The following is an 8,431-nucleotide window of genomic DNA, read 5'->3' as shown; positions in this document are numbered from 1 at the left end:
AGTAGGGTGATAAAGCGTCCTCCCTTCCCCCCTTTACATCTACGCCCCTGTTCAGCATGAAGAAGCCAGAGAGTCGGCATCCAATTCCCAAATCAATAAGACAGTTGGTTTAATTACCATTGGAAAATACTTGTCATTCCTCTGTAGTATCTGGTCCCCTCTGGACCCTCATCATTTCCTTCACCTGCTCCCCCCACCGGCCAAGCTGTGCAGCTCTGCAACTGCATCCTGGCCAATCCTCACCCTTCTACCCCAACCCTCACCTCCTTGTACCCCCAATATGTTTTTCCCAATAAAAAAAAAGAAAAAAATTTAACAGAACAGCAAAAAATAAAATCTTGTCTCCAGAGAGCAACTTGGTTTCATCCTCTCTAGGACAGCCGTGTTTGTTCTCCTGGCAGTCCATGACACTTCAATACTCCTCTCCAGCATGACAACTCAAAAGCATAAATTATTTTCTGTCCTCTTTATTCATTGTCCAGATCTCTGATGCATAGCAGTAATTGCAAAGACCATGGCCTAGATTAGGTGCACCTTAGTCTCTAGATTGACATTGTTGCTCTTCAGCACTCTGGAGAGGTGCCTGACAGCAAATTTTCCTAATTTGTCTTGTAAGTTGTGGACCTGAACAAGCTGAAATTGTTAACAATCTCAATTTCTTTTCCATCTATCATGCTGCTGCCAATTGTCCCAGTGATGAGAATCTTTGTTTTCTTAATGTTGAGCTTTGATCCATATTGAAGACTGTAGTCCTTTACCTTCCACAGTAGATGCTTCAGGTCCACCTCAGTTTCAGCAAGCATGGCTGTGTCACCTACATAACACAAGTTGTTGCTGAGTCTTTCTCCAATTCTGATAACACCTTCCACCTCAAAAAGACTAGCCTCCTGGATGATTTGTTCACTATATAGATTGAAGAGAAATAGAGAATGCATCCCTGATGTCAAATACCTTATTTCATTAAATAGTGAAACACAGATAGAAATCTGTTCTTTTCTGTGTTTAGCCAAGATCCATCTGACATTGGCGATGATGTCCCTAGTGCCACAGCCTCTTCTAAACAAAGAATGTACTTGTGGTAGTTATCTGTTGATGTACAGTTCTGGTAGTTGGGGGGGTGGTAATAATCTTCAGCAAGATTTTGCTTGCATGATGTTGTTGTCGTTAGATGCCATCGAGAGATCCTGTGTACAAAAGCTCTGAATCCTGCCATGTCCTGAGCCAGTTTCAGTATTTCTGACACAACTGCCCCCACTGCCCCAGTTACTGTATCAATCCATCTCATCCAGAGTCTTCCTCTCCTGCACTGTTGCTTCACAATTCCAAGTATATAAGCCCTTCTCCAAAGATCAGTCCTTCCTGGCCACATACTCAAATGCCAGATGGAGCTTCAAAATCCTAGCTTCCAAGGAGAAACTTGGTTTCACCCTCTCCAAGACATATCTATTTGTTTTCTGCATGGTTCAAGACTCTTCTCGAGCACCACAACTCAAAAGTATCAATTCTTCTTTCGTCCTTTACTATTATCCGGTTCTCTGATGCATAGCAAGTAATTATGAAGACCATGGCCTGAAATAGACACACCTAAGTATCTAGACTAACATCGTTGCTTCTCAGTATTCTGAAAAGGTCTCTGACAGCAGATTTACCTAATGCAATTCGTCTTTTGATTTCCTGACTGCTGGTGCCAAGAGTGTTAATTGTGGAGCCAAGCAAACTGTAAATGTTAACAACTTCAGTCGCTTCTCCAAAAAGAATTGGCTGACACGGAAGAAGTTAAAGAAACAACACATGATCAAGAGGCAATGATGAAAAAGGAGGAAGTTCAGGCTGATCTGAAGGACTTGGTAAAAAATAAGGCCTCAGGAATTGATAGAATACCAATTGATGTATTTCAACAAACAGATGCTGCCCTGGATGTGCACACCAGGTTGTGCCAAGAAATCTGGAGGACAACTACCTGGCCAATTGACTGAAGAGAATCATATTTAATCCCATTCCAAAAAAGGTCACCTGACAGAGTGTGGAAATTATCGTACAGTGTAACTCATATCACGCACAAGCAAAATCCTGCTGAAGATTATCCAGAAATGACTGGAACAGTACATTGACAGAGAACTTCCAGAAATACTAGCTGGGTTTAGAAGAGTTTGTGGCACTAAAGACATCACCAGTGTCAGATGGATATTGGCATAATGTTCCAAAGGGATATCTATCTGTGTTTCATTGACTATGTAAATGCCTTTGACGTTGTGGATCACAACAAATTATGGTTAACCTTGAGGAGAACAGGAATCCTACAAAACTTGATTGTGCTTATGTGAAACCTTTACTTGGACCAGAAAGCAATTCTTAGAACACAGGAGGAAAACATTGCATGTTTCAAAATCAGGAAGGGAGTGTGTCGGGGATGTATTCTGTTTCCATATCTTTTCAATCTATATGCAGAACAGATCATATGGGAGGCTAGCCTTTATGAGGAGGACTGCGGCATCAGGATTGGGGGAAGGCTCATCAAAAATCTATGTTGTGTAGATGACACAACTTTGCTCAAACTGAGGTGGAGCTAAAGTGCTCACTGCAGAAGATCCAAGACTATAGTTTTCAACATAGATTAAAACTCAACATTAAGAAGAAAAAAGATTCTCACTTGGTGCCGGGGGTGGAGGGGAGAGGGGAAGGGATGGGGAATTGTACCAATGAAGGAATTTTTTTTTCTTTTTCTTTTCAAAGAGAGGAGAGGACTGGTGGGGAGGGGTGGGCCGGGAGAAAAGTGCAGCAGTGAATGAATGGAAATCCAAAATCTCTGTAAATGTTTATTAAAATTAATAATAAAAATTGCAAAAAAAAATAAAAGAAGAAAAAGATTCTCACCACTGGGCCAATTGGTTGCATATTAGTCCTGTTGTTGTTGTTGTTATGTGCTGTTGAGTCACTTGTGACTCATAGTGGCCCTATGTCCAAAAGCCCACACCCTGCTCTATTCTGTGCCAATCTTATTGTCTCTGACAAACCTACCGTTATTACTCCAGTCACTGAATCAATCCATCTCTTCGAGGGTCTTCCTTTACTGTGCTGTCCCTCCACCGTCCCAAGCATGATGTCTCTCTCCTTGCAACATGTCCAAAATATGTCAGATGAAGCTTCAGAATCCTTGCCTTCAAGAAGGAGCCTGGTTTCACCCTCTTGAGGATGAAACTGTTGTCCTACCTGTCCATGGTATACTCAATACTTTTCTCCAGCACCAAAACTCAAAGTCATTAATTCTCCTTCTATCATCCCTAGTCATTGTCCAGCTTTTAATGCATAGCAAGTAATCGCAAAGACTATGGGCAAATCAGACGTACCTTAGTCTCCAGACTGACATCATTGCTCTTGAGTGCCTTGGAGAGGTCGTTGACAACAGACTTTCCCAAATGCAATTCATCTTTTAATTTCCTGGCTGACGGTACAAAGAATGTTGATTGTGGAGCCAAGCAAACGGAAGCTGTTAAACAGTCTAAATCTCTTCATCGTCTATCATAATGCTGCCAGTCGACCCAGTGGAAGCACTTCAGGTTCTCCTCAGTTTCAGCAAGTAGGGTTGTGTCATCTGCGTATCACAGATTGTTGATGAGTCTTTCTTCAATTTTGATGTCACATTTCTCCTCATATAGTCCAGCCTTCCAGATTATCTGTTCTGCATATAGATTGAAAAGGTATAGCGATAGGACATATCCCTGGCATACACCTTTCCTGATTTTACTCCTGTAGTGTTTCCTTGTTTTTTAATTGTACATAGGGTTTTTGAAGGCCTGTCATTTCGGAAGTGGATGGCCAATCCTTCCCAGTCTGTCAATTTTTAAAATATATAAATAGTATCTGACAGACAAGCATTCTTCAGAGAAGAGCAGATGAAAGATATTTACGCAGTTAGAAAAATGACCAATATTCAATGTTGCTGCCCACAGCCGCCACATGTTTGGTTGTGGGTTTTTTGGGGTTTTTTTCATCCACTCTTTCCCTACTCCACCACCAACCCTTCCTGCTTTTGCCTACACCATTCAATACCCTTCTGCCATTGACCAGCCCCTGATATGATGATCTAAGTCTCAAGCCATCAGGATAATGCAGCCAATATGACTTCAGTTTCAAGTTGTTAAGTACAACTGTGATGTACAACTTCTTTTCCTGGAAGGTTCTGAGAAAAAAAATCCCTGTTCTTAAACTTTCACTCCAAGATTGACTTCTTGTGGGTTAATACTGCTTGTCTTCCATTTGCAGCCTGGTGTTGATGCAAGAGGATGGCTTCGCAGGAGAGAAGGATGTGTTCATTGCAAATACCTTTTATAAGAAACATAAATGCAGGCTATACACATAGATCTCACCTGATGGTATACATAGGAATCAAATCGATTACATTTGTGAAAGACTCGCTGGAGAAGCTCAATAACAGCAGTGAAAACCAGACCGAGTGCTTATTGTGGGACAGACCACCAACTACTCATATGTAAGTTCAAGATGAAGTTGAGGAAAACTAAATCAAGCCCACGGGAACCAAAATTTGACCGTAAGTCTGTCCCACTCGAATTTCAAAACCATCTTCCTGATAGGTTTGAGGCCTTGAGCACCAATAAGCATAGACAAAATGAGCTCTAGGAGGATATCAAGAAAATTGTCCATGAAAAATGCAAAAGATCATTACAAAGGCTGAAGAAGAAAAGACCAAGATGGATGTCAGATGAGACTCTGAGTATTGCATTAGAGAGCCAAGAAGCCAAAGCTAAAGGAAGAAACGAAGAAATCAAAGAGCTGAACAGAAAATTTCAAAAGGCAGCCCGGGACAACAAAGCAAGATACTATAATGAAATGTGCAGAGAGCTGTAGTAAGAAAATCAAAAGGGCCAAAATTGAAATGAAAAATAAACAAACTAAATTAATTAAAAAAAATAAAGTTTAAAAAAAAAAGGGCCGAACTCACTCAACGTTTCTTAAGCTGAAGGATCTGAAAAACAAATTCAAGCCATGGGTGGCAATACTTAAGGATACTTTGGGTAGAATGTTAAATGATCCAGGAAGTATCAAAAGAAGGTGGAAGGAGTACACAGAGTCACTGTATCAGAAGGAATTGGCTGACACAGAGGAATTTCATGAAATAACCTATGAGCAAGAGCCTATGCTAATGAAGGAGGAAGTTCAAGTTGCTCTGAAGGAATTGGCAAAAAACAAGGCTCCAGGAGTGGACAGCATACTGGAAAAGATTGATATTTGTTCCCATTCTAAAGAAAGGAGACCCAACAGCGTGTGGAAATTATCAAATAATAATATCATTAATATCACATGCAAGCAAGATTCTGCTGAAAATTATCCAAAAACATTTCGAACAGTATGTCAACAGAAAACTGCCAGATGTGCAGTCTGGATTTAGAAGAGGTCATGGTTCTAGGGATATTATAGCTAATATTAGATGGATCTTGGCAGAAAGCAGAGAATACCAGAAGAATGTCTATCTGTGCTTCATTGACTATGCAAAGGCTATTGACTGTGTGGATCACAACAAGCTGTCGCTGACTCTGAGAAGAATGGGAATCCCAGAACATTTGCTTGTGCTAATGCAAAGCCTATACTTGGACCAAGAGGCAGTCGTCAGAACAGAGGAAGGAGACACTACATGGTTCAAAATCAGGAAGGGGGTCCATCAGGGTTGTATTTTGTCTCCATACCTTTTCAATCTGTATGCAGAACAGATCATTCAAGATGCTGGGCTGTACGAGGAGGAATATGGCATCAGGATTGGTGGAAGAATCATCAACATCCTGCGTTATGTGGATGACACAACCCTGCTTGCTGAAACTGAGGAGGACCTGAAGCGCTTGCTGCAGAAGGTCAAGAACTGCAGTCTTCAATATGGATTGAAGGTCAACATCAAGAAAATAAAGATTCTCACCACTGGGCCAATTGGCAGCTTCAGTATGGATGGTGAAGAGATTGAGATAGTTAACAATTATAGTTTACTTAGTTCCACAGTCAACGTTCTTGGTAACAGCAGCCAGGAAATCAGGAGATGAATTGCATTTGGGAAAGTCAGCGGTGAGGCACCTCTCAAGAGTACTGAAAAGTAACGACGTCAGGCTGGAGACTAAGGTGTGCCTGATCCAGGCTATAATCTTTGCAATTACGTGCTATGCATCAGAGAGTTGGACAGTGAATAGGGATGACAGAAAGAGAATTGATGCCTTTGAGCTGTGGTGCTGGAGAAGAGTGTTGAATATACCATGGACTGCTAGGAGAACAAACGGGTTTGTCCTGGAGAGGATGAAGCCAGGCTGCTCCTTGGAGTCAAGGATTCTGAAGCTTCGTCTCACCTACTTTGGGCATGTTGCAAGGAGAGACTGGTCCTTGGAGAGGGACATCATGTTTGGGAGAGTGGCGGGACGGCATAGGAGAGGAAGACCTTCGATGAGATGGATCGATTCTGTGAGTGGAGTGTTGGGAATGAGTGTGTTTGAGACAGCGAGGTTGGCACAGGATAGAATGACATTTAGGGCTCTTGTACATAGGGTCGCTAAGAGTTGCAAGCGACTCGATGGCACATAACAACAAAAACAACAACAGGTTTTCTTGCTCTGTTCTAACAACTGCCTCCTGGTCCAAATAAAGGTTTCTCATAAGCACTATCAAGTGTTCTGAGATTTTGATTTTTCTGAGAGTTAGCCACAATTTAATGTGATCCATGCAGTCAAATGCCTTTGCGTAGTCAATGAAATTCAGATAGACGTTCCTCTGATACTCTCTGATTTCAGCCAAGAACCATCTAACATTAGCTATAATATCACTAGTACTACAGCCTCTTCTAAACTCAGCCTGCACTTCTGGCAGTTCTCTGTTGATGTGCTGTTCCAGTTGTTTTTGAAAAATTTTCAGCAGAATCTTGCTTGCATGTGATATTAATGATATATTGTTCAATCATTTCCTTACTCTAAGGGGTCACCTGTTTTTGAAAAGGTGACAATATAGATACTGTTAGATAATTTTCACACCCTGTAGCATCACCATTCTTTTCGGAATAGGGATAAATGAATTTCTTCCAGTCAGCTGGCCAGGTAGCTTTCCTCCAGATTTGTTGGCACAAGCTGGTGAGCATGTGCAAGGCAGCATCTGTTTGTTGAAATATGTCGATTGGTATTCCATCAAATGTTTCTTTTCTTTTTTTTCCAGTTCCTTCAGAGCAGATTTAACTTCCTCCTACATTCCATTGCCTCTTGATAATATGCTGTTTCATGAGATTCTTCTGTGTCAACCAATTCTTTTTGGTATAGTGACTCTCTGTACCCCTTCCATTTTTTTAATGCATCCTGAACCATTCAGTATTCTGCCCATAGCATCTTTAAGTATTGCAAATCAAAGCTTGAATTTATTCCTTACTTCCTTCAGCTTAAGTTCGTCCCTTTTGATTCTCTAACTCCAGGTGTTTGCAGATTTCTTTGTAATATTTTGTGTAGTCTTCTCAAACTTCCCTTTGCAATCTTCTGTTCAGTTCCTTAACTTCTTGATCTATTCCCTTTGCTTTGGTGTCTCAGCATTCTGGTACAATATTCAGAGTCTCTTCTGACATCCATCCTAATCTTTTCTTCCCCCTCTGTCTTTGTAATGGCCTTTTGTGTTCATAATGGATGATATTCTTGATATCTTCCCACAGTTCATCTGATTTTCAGTCAATAGTGTCCAAGGCCTCAAACCTGTTCTTGAGATAGTTTAAATTCAGGTGGCATAGACTCCAGATCAAATTTTGGTTCTTGTGGATTTGATTTAATTTTTTTGTAGCTTCAGTTTGAAATTGCATATGAGTAGCTGATGGTCTGTTCCACAATCATGGCCTGGCCTACGCTAGTTTTCACAGGTTATGTTGAGCTTTTCCAGTGATTCTTTCCACAGATGTAATCAATTTGATTCCTGTGTAGCCAATCAGGTGAGGTCCATGCATATAGCCTTTGTTTGTGTTTCTTATAAAAGGTATTGGAAGTAATAAATCATTGATGGTACAAAATTCTATCGTTCTATCAACAGCTTGATTTCTGTCACCAAGACCATGTTTTCCAACTACTGATTCTTCTTCCTTGTCTCCAGCTTTTGCATTCCAATCACCCATTATTACTAATGCACCTTGGTTGCATGTTCGATCAATTTCCAACTACAAAACTTAATAGAAATCTTCTATTTCCTCCTCTTTGGCTCTGTGCATATATTTGAATTATAGTGGTATTAACAGGTCTTTCCTTCTTTCTCATATTTTTTTTAATTTTAATAATTTTAATGAACATTTACAGAGATTTTGGATTTCCTTTCATTCATTGCTGCACTTCTCTCCTCGCCCAGCCCTCCCCTCACCCCCGCCCCAAGTTCACCTCTCTCCTTGAAAAGTAAAAGAAAAATTCCCTCCCTGGTACACAAT

Source organism: Elephantulus edwardii, unplaced genomic scaffold (genome assembly GCF_000299155.1).
Source record: "Elephantulus edwardii isolate Elephantulus edwardi_28Jun2011 unplaced genomic scaffold, EleEdw1.0 scaffold00298, whole genome shotgun sequence".
Classification (NCBI taxonomy): Eukaryota; Metazoa; Chordata; class Mammalia; order Macroscelidea; family Macroscelididae; genus Elephantulus; species Elephantulus edwardii.
This window is presented reverse-complemented; position numbering follows the sequence as displayed.